The sequence below is a fragment of the Leptopilina heterotoma genome, unplaced genomic scaffold (genome assembly GCF_015476425.1).
Source record: "Leptopilina heterotoma isolate Lh14 unplaced genomic scaffold, ASM1547642v1 Lhet_88, whole genome shotgun sequence".
Classification (NCBI taxonomy): Eukaryota; Metazoa; Arthropoda; class Insecta; order Hymenoptera; family Figitidae; genus Leptopilina; species Leptopilina heterotoma.
The window spans coordinates 1,133,212-1,154,908 of NW_025111191.1; the positions used below are offsets into that span (position 1 = coordinate 1,133,212).

The 21,697-nt window shown below is 23.9% G+C and overlaps 1 long non-coding RNA gene across 1 annotated transcript in view; it reads left to right on the top strand.

Moving 5' to 3' along the window:
- The window catches only part of LOC122511585, an 86,554-nt gene extending 65,668 nt beyond the window's left edge, over positions 1–20,886 (top strand). The window contains exons 3-4 of the long non-coding RNA XR_006302534.1: positions 4,235–4,367; positions 20,514–20,886. This is a non-coding gene — a long non-coding RNA (uncharacterized LOC122511585). The remainder of the gene's footprint in view (positions 1–4,234; positions 4,368–20,513) is intronic.
- The last annotated feature ends 811 nt before the right edge of the window (positions 20,887–21,697 follow it).

A 21,697-nucleotide genomic window follows, 5' to 3' on the forward strand; every position in this document is an offset into this window, starting at 1 on the left:
CACTTGGGATTTAATTGGTTCTTATAAGGTTCATCTTAATTGACTCTGTGCGTATGACTATTATCGGATTGAATTACCGTTTATTTATGCCTTGTGCGACGGGGTTAAATATATGAATCGATAATGTGACGAGAAACTCCAAGGACCTTGGATTATAAATACAAGTTCGCATTTTTCGAAAAATATTCAATTTTCCATAAGTGAATTTTTAAAAAAAAATCTGAAAAATTGAAAATATCTTTTTGTATTATTATTAATATTAATTGAATAAAATAATATTTCAAACAAAAAATATTCGGTTACTTGTAATTAATAAATTTTTTTCTTCTGCCTTTTATTAATTATACATTTTATGTCAATTTTTCGGTATGAATATCCTTTTTCTCCTTTAGAAGGAGAATTAACCCCCCCCCTCCCCCTTCCACCACCTCGACCAGGGAAAAAAAATCGTTGACGTTTCTGGCAAGGGGATGAAAATACGTAGACGACCACGTCGTTAATAAACCGAGAAGAAGGACCATTAATCATCGGCTATCTCGGTTTCAGGCTTGCTCGTCCAAATACTGTGGAGATATTTACTTAAACATGCACGTAGCGCATGTATACCTATGTTACCGCCACATACGAATAGCCCTAAACTTTCACCTATGGGAATACCCCCTGCCTGCCGAGAGAGAAAGAGAGAGAGAGAGAGCTCTCTCGTTCACTGAACAAGAGAACGATAAAAATTAAAATTAAAAAAAAAATGGAAAAAAGAAAAATTCACAGTCATTTTGAATTCAGACACATTTTTTGATAAATTTCATTGCGAATAATTTCTGAGTGATTAATTTCTCTCTTTTTGGGGAGTAGAATTTTTTTTTCAATAGTCTAATATTTTAATGAGGGACAAAAATAATTATTAATAAAAAAGAAAGAAATTTTTTCTCTTTTTTGAATTTTTTTTTTTGTTTTTTTAAGACAAAAAATAAAAGAAAAGGAGAAAAAGAAAAAAAGAAAAGAGAAAAATTAGCAAAAATGGAAAACAAGACACAGTGAAAACAGAAAAATTTATTTATTTATTTAAGTAGTAAACGTGCTTAGAGAAAAAATAGATTAAAAAAAATAAAAGAAAAAAAAATGTTTGGAACGAGTAAAAAATTTTAAAAAAATTGGACAAGTAAAGAAATAGGTCACTAAAACTCCCAAAAAGGTGAAAAATAAAGGAAAACGAAATAAAAAAAAAGAAACAGAAGAAAAGAAAGAAATAATACAGACTAAGAACAAAGTAAAAAGAAACAAAAACAAATACAAATCAAAAATGAAACAAAACAAAGAAACAAAAATTTAGAAAGATAAAAATAAAGAAAGCAAAAATACTGAATAAAATAAGAATAAAACAAAATGAATCAAAAAGCAAAACAACAAAAGGAAAAAGAAAAAGCAAAAATATAAAACAAAGCAGAAAAATAGAAAAGTAACAAAAACCAAAATAAAAAACAAAGTAAGAACAAAACAGAAAAAAAAATTAAAGAAAGTAAAAATATAAAACAAAATAGAAAAAAGAAAGATTTAAAGAAAACAAAAATATAAAAAAAAATGTAAAAAAACAAAATAAGAACAAAACAGAAGAAAATTCAATAAATAAAAAATAAAGAAAGTAAAAATACAAAATAAAATAAGAATAAAACAAAAAGAAACAAAGAAGGAAAAAAAACAGTAAGAAGAAGAAGAAGAAGAAGAAGAAGAAGAAGAAGAAGAAGAAGCAAAAATATAAAACAAAATAGAAAAAAAGAAAGATTTAAAAAAAACAAAAATACAGAACAAAATGTGAAAAAAACAAATCAAAGCAAAGAAAAAACTTTTGAAAATAAAAATAAAGAAAGCAAAAATACAAAACAAAATAAGAATAATTAAACCAAAATAAAGAAAAAGGCGAAAAAATAGAAGAGAATCAAAAATACAAAACAAAATAAAATAATAATGAAACAAAAAGAAATAGAAAAGCAAAAAAACAAAAAGAAGAAGAAAAAGCAAAAATGTAAAACAAAACAAAAAAAAGAAGGATTTAAAAAAACAAAAATACAAAAGAAAATAAGAACAAAACAGAAAAAAATTAAATAAATTAAAAATAAAGATCGTAAAAATACAAAATAAAATAAGAATGAAACAAAAAGAAACAAAAAAACAAAAAGAAGAAGAAGAAGAAGCAAAAATATAAAACAAAATAAAAAAAAAGAAAAAAAAATTCTACTTCATATAGAAAAAAAGGATTTAGAGAAAATAAAAGTACGAAACAAAATGTGAAAAAAACAAAAAAATCAAAGCAGAGAAAAAAATTTTAAATATTAAAAATAAAGAAATCAAAAATACAAAACAAAATAATAATAATTAAACCAAAAGAAACAAAAAAGCAAAAAAAAGAAGGGGATCAAAAATATAAAAGAAAACTGAGAAAAAAATTTTAAAAATAAAAAATGAAGAAAGCAAAAATACAAACAAAATAAGAATTAAAGAAAAAGAAACAAAAAAAGCAGAAGAAGATCAAAAATTCAAAACAAAACAGAAAAACAGAAAAGTTTGAAGAAAACAAAAAAAAAGATGAAATATAAAACAAAATGTAAAAAAAGAATCAAAACAGAGGAAATAATTTAAAAAATAAAAATAAAGACAGCAAAAATACAAAACAAAATAATTGTAATTAAATCAAAAGAAACAAAAAAGCAAAAAGAAAAGAAGAAGAAGAAGAGGATCAAAAATATAAAAGAAAACTGAGAAAAAAATTTATAAAATAAAAATGAAGAAAGCAAAAGTACAAAACAAAATAAGAATTAAACAAAATGAAACAAAAAAAAACAGAAGAAGATCAAAAATTTAAACAAAACAGAAAAACAGATAAATTTGAAGAAAGCAAAGAAAGAAGAAAAAGATGAAATTTTAAACAAAATGTGAAAAAACTAAAAGAATCAAAAGAGAGGAAAAAATTTAAAAAATAAAAATATAGAAAGCAAAAATACAAAACAAAATAAGAATAATTAACCAAAAGAAACAAAAAAGCAAAAAAAAGAGGAATATCAAGAATATATAACAAAAAAGAAAAACAAGAAATAAAAGAAAACAAAAATACACAGAGGAAAATTTTTTTTTATTGTAAAATAAGAAGCTAACCAAAAAAAGTATGTTTGACTTAAACATATTTTATAATTGAATAAAATTTCGTTTTTATTAAATCAAACTTATTATGTGTTGAATCAAAATAATTACCTATGTTTAATTCAAGAATAATTTGTAGTTGACTGTATAACAACGATAATTATGTTTGATTCAAACATATTGTTTTTTCCTGGTACTAAACAAAATAATAGTAAAACAGAAAGAAGCAAAAAAGCTAAAACAACAAACAATTAAATGAAAATGAAAAAAATGAAAGAAAGAAAACTAAAAAACCAAAATGCATTTGCATTTTGGTTTGTAACATTTTTTTATCTTGGTTTCTAAAAGAAACAGAAAAGCTAAAAAAAAATCATAAATTTAAAAATTTTAAAATTATAAATTTAGAACAAAACAGAAAGGAGAAAAAAAGAAAAAAAAGAAAACGAAAAAACGAAATATTAAACAAAGAAAAAATAAAAATAAATGAAGAATAAAAATAAGAGCATTATAAAAAAAAAGAAAAACCTAAATAAGAGCAGAACAAAAAAAAAAAAAAAAAAACAAAATGAAAACAGAACAAAAAGATGCAAAAAGCAAAATAAGCAAAAATTGAAAACTAGACAGTGAAAATAAAAAAAAACAAAAAAAATAAATAAATAAAAACAAAAAACAAAAGAGAAATAGAGGACGAGTAAAGAAACGCAGCACCAAAACTCCCAAATGGTCATCGACCTGAGAACGACGCAGAATCATTTTCGGCGAACTGTTTTGTTCGATAGAGAAGCGGTATAAAATCTACCTCGCATCACCAACATGGCGGACCATTAAACTCTAGAATATATATATATATATATATTTACACACAAAGTATACCAATACATTCTCAGATCATGTTTTCGTGCGCGAATTTCCCCCCACACACATGAATGGAAATTTCAAATGAAAATTGGTAGACAATGAGAAAAATTTTACCTTATTCTATTATTATTATTATTATTATTATTCACCTATTTATAAATTGCAATCCTCTATATTTTTTAAAATGCACTCATTAAATTATGTTGAAACTTTAATTATAGAAAACAATTTTTTGTTGTTGCAGAGTTTCGAGAAAGATGATACATACACGATTTTTTTATGACACTTGACGATGCAACTGGCTGGCAGTCGGTCATAAATTAAACTGCATTGGTTGCACCCCAATCAGTTCATGTTTCCATGGTCAACTTTGTGCTGTAAGTATTAACCAAAATACATGAATTTATTTACGTTGTGTGTGGGTGCGCATCAAGGGAATTTGTATATTTATAATTTTGAGAGAGTGGGAAAAATTGCCTTGGTATGTAACAGGCGTATATTTATATACCTACACGAGTTCATTTTTTTGATAAATATATACAAATATATAAAATAGAAACAAAAAAGAAATACATTTTTGAGTATATAGTAAAAGAACTTTGAGACAAACTAGTTTCTATTTTCTGTAAGATTTATTTTTTGTATGATATATTTTTTGTATGATTTATTTTTTTATGATATATTTCATTATTTTTTGAATGATATTTTTTTGTAAGATGTTTTCTTTGTATGCAGTAAAATTTATTTCAAGTAGAAAAATATGTTTTAGTCAGACTTTAATTTTTTTATTTTCACTTTTAGAAAGAATTTAATTTTTAAAAATTTACTTTTAAAAGTAGAACAGATTAATTTATGTCAGACGTTTATTTTTGCGGTTCAAAAGAAACGTACTTTTAAGTAGGAAAGAATAGTCAGACGATCACCTTTTATTTTTAAGTTTAGAAGCAATCAATTTTTAAGTAGAACAAGAGTCTGTAGTCAAACCCATAAATTTTATATTTTTATCAATTATAAATTAACTTTTAAGTCGAATTAAAAAAAAAAATAAGAAGAATAAGTCTAACGATTGAATTCTATTTTCAAAAAAAAAGTAAATTTATTATATTAGAAAAAAGACATTATAGTCAGACAAATTTTTTTAAATTTTGGGTTTTAAATAAAAATCTATTTTTAAGTAGAACAAAGCATTATAGTCAGACCTAATACTTTTTTATGTTCTCATGAAAATTACTTTTTAGTAGAATAAGACAATATTGTCAGGCAATTAGTTTCTACTTTTAAAACAAAAAGAAAATTAAGCCTAAGTAGAAAAAGTCAACACACAGTCAGATTATATTTTTTTCATTTTTTATATTTGAATGAAACTTGATTTTCAGTAAAAAAAAAGTGTGTATTTAATAATATTTTTTGAATTATTCTTTAATGATAATAAATGATAAAAATTTTTTTTTAAGATTGAAAAATAGCTGACTTAAGTAGAAAAGAAATTTTATAGTCAGACATCAAATTTTAATTTCAATTTTTATAATTTGAAGAATTGCAAGTTTAAGTAGTAAATGATAATTATAGTCAGGCATTTTTTAATTTAATATTCTAAGTAGAAAAGAGCGATTTTTTTATATTTTATATTTCGAAAGAAAATCCTGTTTAAAGTGGAAATAGTCGATCATTGTCAGACAATTATTTTTTAAATGCAAAAGAATTCTAAATTTTTGTACAAAAAGCGATTATAGACAGATATTAATTTTTTATTTTTATTTTTCCAAGAAATTCTGGATTAAAGTAGAAAAAAACGATTTTGTACGGACAATTAACTTTTTAATATGTAGAAAAATATCATTTTAAGTAGAAAAGGCGATTATAGAAAGACAGTAATTATTTATTGGTAGAAAAATATAATTTTAACTATAGAAGATAATTGTGATCAGAAAATTATTTTTCCTATTTATATTTAGAAAAAACCAGTTTTTAAGTAGAATAATAAGATTTTAGTCAGACAATTATGTTAATATTTAGTGGAAACTTGTTTTCAAGTAGAAACAGTCAATTTTAGTCAGACAATAAATTTTAATTTCTGTATTTAGAAGAAGCTTGGATTTAAGTAGAAAAATACGACTTTAGTTAGACAATATAATTTATTATGAGTAAAAGTGTTTAGAAGTTTGGATTTCAGTAGAAAAATGCCTTTACAGTCAGACAATATTTTCTTTACATGTAAAACAATTAATTTTGAATAGTTTCGAGTAGAAAATGTCAATTTTAGTCGGACAATTATTTTTAATTCCTGTGCTTACAAGAAGCTTAAATTTAAGTAGAAAAATACGATTATAGTCAGACAATTAATTTTTATCTGTAAAAGAAATTTATTTTTACTTAGAAAAATTCGATTGTAGTCAGACAATTTTTTTTTAATATCACATTAGGAAGAAAATCTGGTTTCAAGTAGAAAAAATCGACTATAATTAGACAATTATTTTTTATAGGCAACAAAAATTTAATTTTCAGTAGAAAAGGCAATTATAGATCGATAGTTATTTTTTATTTTTATACTTCTATGAAATTTTGGTTTGAACTAGAAAAAGTCGTTTATAGTCAGACAATTATTTTTTATTTACAAAAAATCTAATTTTTAGTAGAAAAGGCGATAATAGACAGACAAGTAATTTTTTATTTTTATATTTTTAAAAAATTTTGGTTTGAAGTAAAAAGTAACGATTTTTGACGGACAATTATGTTTTTTATATGTGGTAAAATATAATTTTAAGTATAGTGTATAGTATATATAGTGAAAATTATATTATATCTATAGTAAAACAATTATTTTTTATTTGTAAATTTAAATGAAACATAGATTCGAGTAGAAAATGACGATTTTAGTCGGACAATTATTTTTAATTCCTGTGCTTTCAAGAAACTAGAATTCAAGTAGAAAAATTCGATTATAGTCAGACAATTAATTTTTATCTGCAAAAAAAATTTATTTTTACTTAAAAAAATGCTAGATTGGGGTACAGTTCTTCTAAAACGTATTTTCTAATTTTTTATTTTCTAAAAATTTTTTTTCTAATAAAGGTGAATTTCTAAAAAACTTTTTTCTAATGAAGGTGATTTTCTAATTTTCTTTCTTCTAATAAAGGTCATTGTCTAAAAATTTCTTTTTCTTATAAAGACAATTTTCAAAAAAAAAAATTTCTAACAATATTCAATTTTTGTAATGACGACTAATACGTATATGATTAGAAAATAAAATTTACGAAAATTTTTTAATTCTTTAAAAATAAATACTTAAGATTTCGTTAAAAAATTATAATAAAAAATAGAAATTATGCAAATTTTTTAACTAAACTTTAAAAAAAGTTAAAAATGAAGTTAAAAATCGTAATTAAGAAATAGAAATTATAGGGATTTTTTTCCTAAAGATATTTCAAATTTTCTGTAAAAGTGTTTTATAAATAAATTAATTTTGGAACTTTCAGTATAAAAATGATGCAAATTATTATTTTTTTTCCAAGAAAAATAGGATTTTGTTAATAAATTGTGATAAAAAATAGTAATTTTATTAAAAACTTTTTCTTTTTTTAAAAAAGAAACTTATAATTTTATAAACAAAATTATGATTGAGAAACAGAAAATATGCAAAATAATTTTTATTTCTTAATCTTAGTTTTTTTAAAAACAATTTTCTAGCTTTTAACAAAATTATGGAAATTTTAAAATTTTCGGCAAATAAATATTAGAAATCATAACTTCTTAGAAAATTTTTTTTTAGAAATCAAAACTTGTTAGAAAAACTTTTTTTAGAAAACAGATTTCATTAGATACCGCTTTTTTAGACAAAAAGGATTAGAAAATATTTTTTAGAAGAAGTGACCACCTACCAAATGCTATTGTAGTCAGACAATTAATTTTTATGTGTAAAATAAAATTTATTTTTACGGAGAAAAATGTGGTTATAGTCAGACAGTTTTTTTATCAGTAAAAGAAAAATTTATTTTCAGTAGAAAAGTCGATTATGGTCAGACAATTATTCTTTAATTTTATATTAAAAAGAAACCTAATTTTCAGTAGAAAAGTGCGATTGTAGTCAGACAATTATTTTCTATTATTTTATGATAATGACAATAAATTGTATAAAAAAAATTAAAAGAAAGTTGATTCTAAGTAGTAAAGGTCTATCATTGTCAGACGTTTGTTTCTTATTTTTATATAGTACAGTATTATTTTTATAATAGTACAGTCCTCACTTTGAGTAGAATAGAAACCTTTAAAGTCAGACATTCAATTTTATTTTTATATATTTATAGGAAAAACATGATTCTAAGTAATAAACAGCGATTATGAACAGACATTTTTTATTTTAATATTTCTTCCTTTACTCTAAATGGAAAATGTCAATAATTTTAATTATCGTCTAATGTTACAACTACTTTGCCCTTGAAATACTTTTTTTCCCCTTCAATTATATTTTTTTTAAATAATTGATCAAAAATAATTAAAACAATTTTAAAAAATAATTGAAACAATTTTAAAAAATAATTGTAAATCAATTATATTTTTAATTTCTGTGCTTACAAGAAACTAGGATTTAAGTAGAAAAATTCGATCATAGTCAGACAATTAATTTTTAACTGTTAAAGAAATTAATTTTTACTTAGAAAAATGCGATTGTAGTCAGACAATTATTTTTTGTGTCAAATAAAATTTATTTTTACCTAGTCAGACATTTTTTATTTTATTACAGTAATATTTTAGTGATGTGACTATAATATAAAAGTAGTGTCACACTACTAATGTTACAACTATACTTTGCCCTTGAAATACTTTTTTTCCCCTTCAATTTACATTTAAAAAAAAAACTGTCAGAGAGAGAGAGAGAGAGGAGATAATGCAAAAAAAAACCTCCAACCAGGAATAAAACTCCTGTTAAAGTTACAATATCTGATATATAGATGAAGAAAGCTTCTGTTGAGCGTAGATCGTATGAAAAATTCAGTTGCTGGTTGAAAGCTGGTTGGCATGACTAGGATTGTGTATATGGTGTGGCAGAGGAGAATGGTGAAAAGCAGAGAGTGACGAAGAAGAGAGAGAATTTTGGATAAAAGGGGGGAGGGAGTGAGTTGAAATCCGGGGCAAGGGGGGGAGGGAGAGAGGGAGGATAGCATATTGTATATCTATAGAAATAGCCATGTAAAGTGTGAAGAGCGAGTGACCATTGGCCGACGGTCTCGATAGTAGCAACGAACGTTGGTTCTGTGCACTCGTTTGTTCAATCGATCGAGCTGAAAATTTCCAACCCTTAATTAAGATTGCAAGGGCACTTGAATTTTCAATTAAAAAAGAACCTGCGCTCGTCAGAGACGTTCAATGCTTTTTTTCTCTCTCTCTCTCTCTCTTTCTCTCTCTCTCTTACTCTCTTTTGGCTCGTTTCCATATGGCGTCCTGTTGACAACATTAAATGCAATATCGCTTCGGATTTATACTCTTTTTGATTGTAATCTGTCCACTTAGTGTTCTTTTGAAAGGAATGTTGATTTTTTTTTTTTTAAGAGAATAAAAATATATATGTATATGACAATAGGAAGACTTAAGAGTGGACACTTTTTTGTATGAGCTAAATTTTATTCTAGCTTATAAAAACCATTCGAGAGGCATCACTTTTAAAAAAAGAAATAAAAAAAAAGAAGAATATATGTACGAAAGAATGCCAATTTTGTGGATAATTTTTGCGCATATTTTTCATTCGTTGAAATGAGATTTCATGCAGTGTGCGGTTAATGGTATTGTTTCAATATTCTATTTTCTTCGAAACATTTCATTTGAATTTTTCATCGATAATGAAAATATGCGATTTGACCAATATTTGTTTGTGACAAAAAAAAAAAAAAAAAAAAAAAAAAAAAAAAAACAGTGGACAATAAAGAAAGAAAAAGAAGAAGAGGGGTAAAAAATATTTCGAGATTTTCTAGATAGCGAGAGTATGCAGAAAAATATTTCTACTTTTCATAATGAAAATTTTAATTTCATGAATTTTTTCTCGATTTTAGGAATTATAAAAAAATAACACAATCATTCTTTTACGTAACAAAAATTGAAAAAATGTCTGACTACAATGGCTTTCACTACTTAAAATCGGGTTTTTTTTCCCTTAAACTAATTATAAAATAACTTTTTCTCTGCATTTGAAAAAAAAATCTCTTACTGTCCTTATTTACTTGAAATTATTTCTTCTCTTTGTTACGAATGTATAAAAGAGTTGTCTGACTATATCCTCCTATTCTCCTTAAAATCATGTTTTTTCTATAAAAATAAAATTAATTGCCTGAACAAAATTCTTCTACTCGAAACTAGGTTTCATTTGAATATAAAAATAAAAAATAATTGTCTGACTATAATCGACTTTTCTACTGAAAATTAATTTTTCTTTTACTGATAAAAAAAACTGTCTGACTATAATCGACTTTTCTACTGAAAATTAATTTTTCTTTTACTGATAAAAAAAACTGTCTGACTATAATCGAATTTTTCTATGAAAAATAAATTTTATTTTACACATAAAAATTAATTGTCTCACTACAATAGCATTTTTTTAAGTAAAAATAAATTTCTTTTGCAGATAAAAATTAATTGTCTGACTATAATCGAATTTTTCTACTTGAATCCTAGTTTCTTAAAAGCACAGGAATTAAAAATAATTGTCCGACTAAAATCGACATTTTCTACTCGAAACTACTCAAAATTAATTTTTTTACACATAAAGAAAATATTATCTGATTATAAAGGCATTTTTCTACTGAAATCCAAACTTCTTCTAAATACTTTTACTCATAATAAATTATATCGTCTAACTGTAGTCGTATTTTTCTTCTTAAATCCAAGCTTCTTCTAAATACAGAAATTAAAAATTATTGTCTAACTAAAATTAACTTTTCTACTTGAAAATAAGTTTCCACTAAATATTAACATAATTGTCTGACTAAAATCTTATTATTCTACTTAAAAACTGTTTTTTTTCTAAATATAATTATAAGAAAAATAATTTTCTGATTACAATTATCTTCTACTCGAAACTAGGTTTCATTTGAATATAAAAATAAAAAATAATTGTCTGACTATAATCGACTTTTCTACTTAAAATTAATTTTTTTTTCATATAAAGAAAATATTGTCTGACTATAAAGGTATTTTTCTACTGAAATATAAACTTCTTCTAAATACTTTATTTACTCATTATAAATTATCGTCTAACTATAGTCGTCTTTTACTACTTAAATCCAAGCTTCTTCTAAATACAAAAATTAAAAATAATTGTCTGACTGAAATCGTCTTTTTCTACTCGAAAACAAGTTTCAATTAAATATTAACATAATTGTCTGACTAAAATCTTATTATTCTACTTAAAAACTGGGTTATTTTCTAAATATAAATAGTAAAAATTATTTGCTTATTACAATTATCTTCTGTACTAAAAATTATATTTTTCTAGAAATAAAAAATTAATGTCTGTCTATAATCCCCTTTTCTACTTAAAAATTTAAAATTATATTTTTCTTCATATAAAAAAATAATTGTCCCTACAAATTGTTTTTTTCTACTTAAAATTATATTTTTCTACATATAAAAAAATAATTGTTCGTATAAATTTCTTCGAAATATAGAAAAAAAAAATTCTTTTCTGTCTATAATCGCCATTTCTACTGAAAATTAGAATTTTTTGTATATAAAAAATAATTGTCAGACTATAAACGTCTTTTTCTGCTGGAAACCTGATTTTTCTTGAAATATAAAAATAAGAAATAACTGTCTGCCTATAATCGCCTTTTCTACTGAAAATTAGATTTCGATTATATATAAAAAATAATTATCTGACTATAATCGACTTCTCTACTTCAAATTGAATTTTTTTACACATGACGAAAATACTGTCTGACTTTAATCGCATTTTTCTACTGAAATACACACTTCTTCTAAATACAGAAATTAAAAATAATTGTCTGACTACAATTGCCTTCTTCTACTAGAAACAGTTTTCCTGTAAATATTAAAATAATTGTCTGACTATAATGGACTTTTTCTACTTGAAACCAGGTTTCCACTAAATATTAGTATAATTGTCTGACTAGAATCTTATTTTTCTACTTAAAAACTGGTTTTTTGCTAAATATAAGAAGAAAAAATAATTTTCTAATAACAATTATCTTCTACACTTAAAATTATACTTTTCTACATATATAAAAATTAATTGTCCGTCCAAAATCGTTTTTTTCTGCTTCAAACCAGAATTTTTTTAAAACATAAAAATAAAAAATTATACTTGTCTGTCTATAATCGCCTTTTCTACTGAAAATTAAATTTCAATTATATACAAAAAATAATTATCTGACTATAATCGACTTTTTCTACTTAAAACAAGATTTTCTTTCGAAATATTAAAATAAAATATAAATGTCTGTCTATAATCGTCTTTTCTACTTAAATTATATTTTTCTACATACAAAAAAAATAATTGTCCGTACAAAATCGTTTTTTTCAAACTTCAAACCAAAATTTCTTCGAAATATAAAAATAAAAAATTACTGTCTGTCTATAGTCGCTTTTTCTACTGAATTTTAGACTTCTTTTGCATATAAAAAATAATTGTCTGACTATAATCGACTTTTTCTACTTAAAACCAGATTTCTTCCTAATGTGAAAATAAAAAAAATAATTGTCTGACTATAATCGCAATTTTGCGCCTACATAATGCAACCAGTAAGGCGTGTAAGTAAAATAATGCATTAGGAGTATTTTTGAAAATTTTTTTCTTGTTTTTTTAACTAAAAAAAACCAATTTTCTAACTTATTAATTTTAGATTTTATCTTCTTTAGCGTTTGTTGTGTTTTTTGCCTTAGGAGTTTAAGTTTATTTTTCTCTCTGTTTTTTTTGCTTTTTTTAGTTCTTTGGTTTCTTTTTTTTTCTTCTTTTTTCTTTTTTCTTCTTTTTCTTTTATTTTTTAATTTTTTCTTCTTTTTCTTATTTTTTACTTTCTTCTTTTTTTTTTAATTTTTCCATTTTTTTCTCATTTTTTTGCAAGATTTTTTTTTAGAATTTTTTTCTGAGTTTTTTTTATCGAGTTCTTCTTTCTTTTTTTTCCTGACGAAGTGTCGAACGTGAATTTCTAACGTCATAAGATCAACAAACAGGAGTCCTTCTTATCGACGTAATTTGCATTGAGTGGTCCTTTCGGTAATCGTTGCGCGCTTGCGCACAACTAGAAAAGTTCCCACATTATTCAAGAGATGTCGTTCGAAGCCTACTTAATGAACCGGGGAAATTTTGTCCCAAAATATTCTCGAGGGACGATGAATAAATTTTGTCCCCTTCCACCCCCCCCCCTACAACGATTCGTTCATTCAACGAAATCACTGCCGCTATTTCTTTTATTACTTTCGCAAAGGAAGAAGGAAATTTTTATTTTTCTTTAGAAAAAAAATTTCAAAAAGTAATTTTTGACAATAGATGTACTAATTAATTTATAAATAATTTATTAAAAAAACAGACGAAAGAGAAAGAAAAACAAACTTAAATTATTAATTAATAAATAATTTATTAAAAAAACAGACGAAAGAGAAAGAAAAACAAACTTAAATTATTAATTAAAAAATAAACAATACAAAATTAATTAATTATTTAATAATAATAGTTAAAAATAAATGTAATAAATAAATAAATTTTATTATTAAAATTTAACCGAGTAATAGTTTCAATAAATACAATAATAATAATTAAACAAACAAACAAAGAATAACTAATATTATTAAATAATTACTAAATAAAACCAAATACATAATTACAAATAAATATTGCAATAAAAAAAAAAAAAAAAATTATAAAAATAATAGTCCTAAATAAAAAATTATGTTAAAACTTTGCCTCGCAGTTCAAATTTATTTATTTTTCATTTTCTCTAGAACGAAAAAATAAAATCTTGGTGACAAAAGGATAGTTTGACTAGTTTGCTATTCAGGTGGTAAAAATAGAACTTTTAGGGATCGTTTTGTAGAAATATAAACGTGTATTATAAAGGACACATCTGACCACAATGCGAGGGAATATTTGCAAGTGACCATTTATAATGTTAACCCCTCGCATCCTGGTGCGCGACTACTTAGCAGATATTTTACAGCGAGAGGTGACTAGTGGTGTGAGTTCAAAAGTTCACGTGAAAAGCAGCCCCAGGAAATTGCTAGGAAATTGTAAACGCCAATGGACTCTTCTTCTTTATTCTCGCCCTTCGTGAAATTCACCGAAAAAAAATTTTTTCCAGCGAAAAAGTCCAGGGATTTTGCAAGAAAATGGAAAAACTAGTCAGAGCCTTGCTAGAGCCCTGTTAGGGGCAAGATTCTTTCGTTTTTGAAATTAACTTCTGTTTCTGTTCTTATTTCTTTCTTTTCTTATTTTCTTTACTTCGTAAAACTTTTACTATTTATTTTTAAGTTTTTTAAGAAAGAAGGAAGGAAACGAATAAATAGGGCTTTAAAAAGGTCCTGGATAGTTTTCCTAATTTCTCCTCTGGTTCACCTTCTAAAAGCCTTGAAAATTTGTAAAAATAGGAAAACTAGTCAGGACCTTCTTGAAGCCCTATTTATTAGTTTGCTTCTTTATTTCTCAAAATTGGAAGTAAACAGGAAAACTATCCAGGGCCCTTTTGAAGCCCTGGGGCTTCAAAAAGGTTCTGGATAGTTTTCCTAATTTCTCCCCTGGTTTATCTTCTGAAAGCCTTGAAAATTTGGAAAAATAGGAAAACTAGCCAGGACCTTCTTGAAGCCCTATTTATTAGTTTGCTTCTTTATTTCTCAAAATTGGAAGTAAATAGAAAAACTATCCAGGGCCCTTTTGAAGAACTTACTCGTTTCCTTCTTTCTCATTTTCTCTATTTTTTATTCATTCAAAAAAAGTATATTTTTTTATTCACAAGGACAAAAAGAGCATTTAATGAAACATTTCCTAAAATCTTGAATTTGTCATTTCGTGGAAGTAAATCCGCCAATTTCTTTCTGCGGAGCTTTCGCTGGAAAATGTTACAATGTCTACTTACAGTAAGACAGTAAAAGTGGAAATTGCAGAAAAAGGAATATTGCACATCTCGGACTTTACTTTGTCGTTTCATTGCACAGTCGATCCTTTCTTTTATAACGCTGGTAAACATTATTATTGGGGAGCTTTCGAAGCCTCTTTGAGGATTTACAGAGAGCCATAATGCTGCCTCAACTTCTAAGGATATTCTTTTTTTTCCCAAGTAACATTCTATATAGGGTACTTTATTTCTCTCCGTATTTTTTTTTTTTTTTTGAACTTACAGTAAATTTTTCTCGCAAAGTGTGTGGAAATTGACCCAGTTTAGTTGTATTATTTCAAATGGGGCTCTGGACAGTAGTTGGCGTAAAACTAGTTGGATCTTGACAAAAACTAGTCAAATCCTTGATAATTCCTTATTTTGATTAGAATTGGCTATTCTAGGGCTAATATGGCTAAAAAGGGCTCTAACAAGGCGCTGGTTAGTAAAAAAATAAAAACTAAACAGGACTTTAAAAAATATTTTGATTAGAGTTACCTAAATGAAATAGGGCGCTAACCGGGGGCTGGATAGTAAATAGCCGAAAACTAGAAAAAACTCTTACCAATTCCAATTTTAATTGGGGCTCTAACAAGGATTTGACCAGTTTTCCTATTTACCAGCCAAGATTTGTTATTTTCCTATCTCTAATTAGGAAAACTATCCAGGACCTTTTTAAAGCCCTATTTATTCGTTTCCTTTCTTCTTTCTTGAAACAGTTAAAAGTAAATAGTGTAAGTTTTAGAAAGTAAAGAAAATGAGATATAAAGAAATAAGGAAGGAAACAGAAGTTAATTTAAAAAACGAAAAAATCTTGCCTCTATCAGGGCTCTAGCAAGGCTCTGACTAGTTTTTCCAGTTACTTGCAAAGTCCCTGGATTTTTTCGCTTGAAAAATTTTTTTTTCGTTGAATTTCACGAAGGGCGAGAAGTTACTTATTTTTAAATAAACCTATTCAAAATGATAAATAAATAGTAAAAAAATAATTAATAATAATTCAAATTTTCCTGATTAATTCTGAATAAAAATAAATAGAATAATAGGTAATAATTAATAATAATTAAATAGTAAAATAAATAGTAAAAAAAATAATTAATTAATAATAAATAATAAGTAATAATTAATAATAACTATACAAAAACCGTGAATAATAATTTTACAACCAGTCAAAAAATTAAAAGAATATTTGTTTTCCCAAATTCTTATTTTTCACGAAGATAAAAATACTCCATTTTATCAATGTTTTTAAATGTGTTTTTCTTTTCTTATTATTATTATTATTAATTCATCACTTATGAATCACATTCTCAATAATTATCTTATCTTAATTTGCAATCGAATATATACATAAATTGATGTATGTATTCTTCTCTTTTTTTATCGTCTTAAGTGTTTTTATCGCAAGAATACATATATATAGGTGTATACATTTCATGTTTTTTCCTCTCAATTTCATTGCTCGTTGAGAAAAAAGCGGCTTTTCTGTTATTTCCAGTTAGAGGTATCGAGGAAAAGAGAAGCTCGCCAATTTACAGTAAAAGAAAATTGTAAAACTTTGAGGGGGCTTTAAAATAGTTGGCACATAAAGAACAAAAACAAAAAAAAAAAATACAGAGCGGCAAACGCGAAAACGCATTTCATGTTGAAATAATGCAGGAAGAAAGTTCTTTCTTTCTTTTTTTATTTCTCTTCATCGTGCTCTTAATTTTTTCACATTTTTCTTTACTTTAAACTTTTTCGCCGTATTTTTTTTTATACTTTGGTTTTTTTATTGGCGTTTGTTTATACACGTATGTTATGTACTATTCTTTTTCTTGTTGTTGCCAGTTGGTTTCAAATTATTTTTTTTTACCTTCTTTTGGTTTTAATTTTCTCTTTTCTTTTTGTTTGCTCTTTCTTTTCATTTTTAGGAATCTGTTTACAAATTCCTTGGATATTCTTTTAAAATATTTGTTTTATTTTGGATATTCTTTTAAAACATTTGTTTTTATTTTTTTGGTGATTTTTTCTTTCTTTCTGTTTATTTTATTTTTTTCTGGTTTTCATTTATTTTTATTCTTTTTCATTTTTGTTTTTTAATTGGTATTTTTACTTTACTTTTTTTTGTTTTTTTGTGTATTTTTCTATCTGTTTACATTTTTGTTTTTTTGGTTTATTTCTTTGTTTTTTTTTATTCTTTTTTGTTCTCCATTATATTTTTCAATATCCTTTTTTATTTGTATTTGCTTTGTTTCTTAACTCTTTTTCGGTTTTTATTTCTTTTTTGTTTACTTTTCATTTTTTTGTTTTATTTTATATTTTATTTGTTTTTGTTTTGTTTCTTAACTTTTTTTTTTGCTTTTTCTCTCTTTTTTGTTTTTTTAAAAGTTTTTTTGGTTTTTTTTTTATTTTTTGATTTGTTTTTTCTTTCTTTTTTGTTTTTTATTTGCTTTTTAAATTTTTTGACTTCTTTGCGTTTCCTTTTAAGTTTCATTTGTTGTTGTATTTTATTTTTCTAATTTTTTTTTTATTTTTCTTTTTTATTTCTCTTTTTATTAAATTTTATTATTCGTTTTCAGTTTCTTTTTTGTTGCTTTTTTTTGTTGTATTTTATTATTTTAATTATTTTGTTTTCTTTTATTTGCTCTTTTCATTAATTTCTTTAATTTTTTTTTTGTTTTTTAATTCTTTTTTGTTTTTCTTTATTTATTGTTTTCTTTAAATTTTTTTGTATTTATTCTTTTATTTTTTTATTTGCTTTTTTCATTTGTTTTTTAAATTTGTTTTTTTAGTTCTTTTTTAATTGTCTTTCTTTATTGTTTTCATTTGATTCTTTTGTTGCCGGTTTTTTATTTATTTATTTGTTTTAACTTTCTGTTTAGTTGCTTTTTTTCTTTTTTGAATTTTTGTTGTTGAAATTTTTTTATTTATCTTTCTTTTGATTTTATTTTGTTTCTTATTTGTTTTTTAAAATTTTTTTACTTCTTTTCATTTCCTTTTTAGTTTCTTTTTGTTCTATTTTATTTTTCTTTCTTTTTTGTTTTCTTTTAATCTTTTTTGGTCAAATCTTTTTATTGAATTTAAAAAATTTTTTTTGTTTTCTTAGTTCTTTTTTGTTTTTCTTTCTTTATTGTTTTTTTTGAATTTTTTTTGGTATTTATTTTTTTTATTTTCTTTTTTTTATTAAATTTTTTTATTTGTTTTCAGTTTCTTTTTAGTTGCTTTTTTTGTTGTATTTTATGTTTTTAATTATTTTTTTCTTTTTTTATTTGCTCTTTTCATTAATTTCTTTAATTTATTTTTTTTTAGTTCTTTTTTGTTTTTCTTTCTTCATTGTTTTCTTTAAATTTTTTTTTGTATTTATTTTTTCTATTTTCCTTTTTTATTGAATTTTTTAATATGTTTTCATTTTCTTTTTAGTATTTTTTCCTTTTTTTGTTTTTTTGTTGTTTTATTTTTTTAATTATTTTTTTCTTTTTTTATTCTATCTCCTTTTTTTTCTTTTTTCATTTATTTTTTTATTTTGCTTTTTTTAGTTTCTTTTTGTTTTTCTTTCTTTATTGTTTTCTTTCAATTTTTTTGTTGCAGTTTTTCTATTTCTATTTTTATTAAATTTTTTTTGTTTATTTTAATTTTCTTTTTAGTTGCTTTTTTTCTTTTTTAAATTTTTTGTTGTTAAAATTTTTTTATTTCTTTTTGTTCTTTTTTTTATTCTACTTTGTTTTTCATTTGCTATCTTTATTTGTTATTGTTTTGTTTTTCATCTCTTTTTTTATTTTTCTTTCTTATTTTTTTGTTTTTTTTTTTGTTTTTTCTTTTTTTTCTTCATTTTTGTTTTCCTTCAGTTTCTTTTTTATTTTATTTTCTATTTGTTGTCTATTTGTTTTCTCAATTTTTTTTTCGTTTTTTGTTAATCTTTTATTTTCTCTTATTTTCTACTCTTAGTCCTATATTTATCTATTCCTTATTTTTTCTTTCCATCATTTCTTTTATTTATTATTAAGCAACAGAGTGTAGGAAAAGATACCGAAAAAAAGCTTCGTTTGCGACTATCAGTTATTTTTACACACCTTCTCTTCCTCACATACAATTTTTTTTTTAATTTTACAGTTCAAAGATTTTTTTCACCTCGCTTAAATTTTCCACTTGTTCTTATCTTTGAAAAATTTCCATCTCGTCTCTTGACTTGTGACTATTTCTTTCTCTCTCTCTCTTTCTCTTTTAACACTCTTTTTTCGTAACGAGCCTTGTGACAAGTCGTGTCGAGTAAACTGAAAGAATGTATTAAAAAAAAGGAAAGAAAAAAAAACAGTCTCACACTTTCCGCGTAATTCCAACTTTTTTAGAAAGTAAGGTCACGACTAAAACGCAAGTATAGTGGCAAGCAAAGTAAAAAAAAAAATAAAATAAAAAAAAACTTTTGTTTCCAAAGGGAAACCGCAACGAGACCCACACTCTTTACCCTCTCGGAACAACTTCACGCTCGAGCTGCGAAGGCAGTTAAAGCATCGCACACACTTAGTTTAATTGCGATAATTATAAGTTGCGAGTGATCCTTTCTCGTTTCCTTTTTAAATAAGTTTTTCACTTGTCATTACACTGTGTTATCTTCTTTCATCAAAATTTGAAAAAAAAAACAGGAGCAGAAGAAGAAAGAAAGAAAGAAAAAAATTCTACCTAGATAACATTACAGGGAATATTCATCTATATGAATAGAAAATCTTTTCAAATCTTTTTTTCCAAAGATTATTTTTTCCCAATTAAAAATCCCCCTTAGAAAAGCGTTAATTGACTCAAAAAGTTTTTAATATATGTGTGTGCGCTTTAAAGCTTAGCGTTTTTAATATATTTTAATTACTCTCTTCTATTTTTTTCTCTTTTAATTATTATTTATCTATTTTTATATTCATTTACTATTTACTACAAGTATTATTATTTTTTTTCTTTATTTATTTTAATAATTTATTTTATTTATTATGTCTTTTTTCGTTTATTTATTTATTTGCTTACATATTTTTTTCATTTATTATTTATTTTATATTTCTTTTTTTTTATTTATTTATTTATCTATTTATTTCTTATTATAATAAATTATAATTATTTTTTCTTAAATAAATAAATAAATAAATAAAATATATAAAAAGATTTATTAAAACATTTCTAAAAATATTTACAAAACATTCACAAAATATAGATACAAAAATATTAATAATAACGAATATAAAATAATCGATTTTCAATTCAAATTAGAAAGACTTTTTTTATTCATTTCTTATACACGTAAATAAAAAAAAAACTTCCCCGGAATTTGTAATTCGACTTATAAAAAAGAGAGAAAGAGAGTCGTTACAGAAAAGTTTGTGGCATTAAAGTTTTTGCGTAATGTTTAATGATGTTTTTTCCTGAACAGTTTGTGGATGAGTTTACTAAGTTTTTTTTTTATTTTTATAGCCGAAACAATGTTCGACATGAAGTGTATACGCGAATTCAGAATTGTGTTGATGCTCTTTACGAGGGACTTTGCTGCCTCTCGTGTTTTATTTTACGATTCGTCGCCTCTTTCTTTGACGCAGATTTGATTCAACTTGAGAGGCCATCCGGAAACCTCCGTAACATCAAACTTGAAGGCAATCTTCATATCACCCGAGTTATATATCCGTCGACTGAATACTATTTCCCCTCTTAAAAAAGATAAATAAAATTCTCAACTTATGGGTGAAGAATGGGAAACAAAATTTCATCTGTAGGCGGAAATTGGTTTTTTTTTATTAATTTGACAAAAAAAAATTTTTTTCTATCAAAAAAAAAAAATATAACAAAAATATTAAAAGACGAAAATAGAATTTTTTAATGACTGTGAAGTAATGTTTGAAAATTAAAATTAAAAAAATTAGAATAGATTCAAAATTTTTTATTAACAATTAACAATTGTCTGAAGTTTTTTAAAAGGGAATTTTATAATATAATAAAAATATCAAAAATGTAAATTAAAATTTTTCGCCATGAGAATAAATTTATAATCGAAAAATTTATAAGCGGAAAATTTATAATTAGCAGAAATTTTTTTCTGTAAAAAATTCTCGAATTTTCTCGAATTAAAATCGTATTATAATAAAAGTAGAAAGAAAATAATAAAATTCATATAAATAAATTTGTAGTTTAAAAATTTTTATTTAAAAAATTCACTATTTGCAAAATTTTTATAATAAATTAAAAATAATTTCAGAAGAAAATTCAATTAAACTTTATAAAAATAATTAATTCTACAGAATTGTTGGTTGTATGAAAAATTAAGATTTTCAAAAAAATTTAATTTGAAAAATTTCAATAAAATTTGATTAAATAATAATAAAATAATAATAAAAAAAATAATAAAATAAATAAAAAAATAAAAAAAAAATGACTAATGCACAAAATGTGCAATTTGGAAAATCTATAATTAGATTAATGTGAAATATATGGAGAGATTTTCAAGAGATGGAAATGTAAGTGATAAATCTTGAGACCCGATGTGTCGTGCTGTCTTACGCGGTTTTGTCGCTAAAATCTATTGCTACCCTTAAGTTTGTTGTCCCTCTCGGTACTTGGGTGCATACTACTTGGCTGCCCTGGTGTCTCGTGTAACTTCTTCAGGG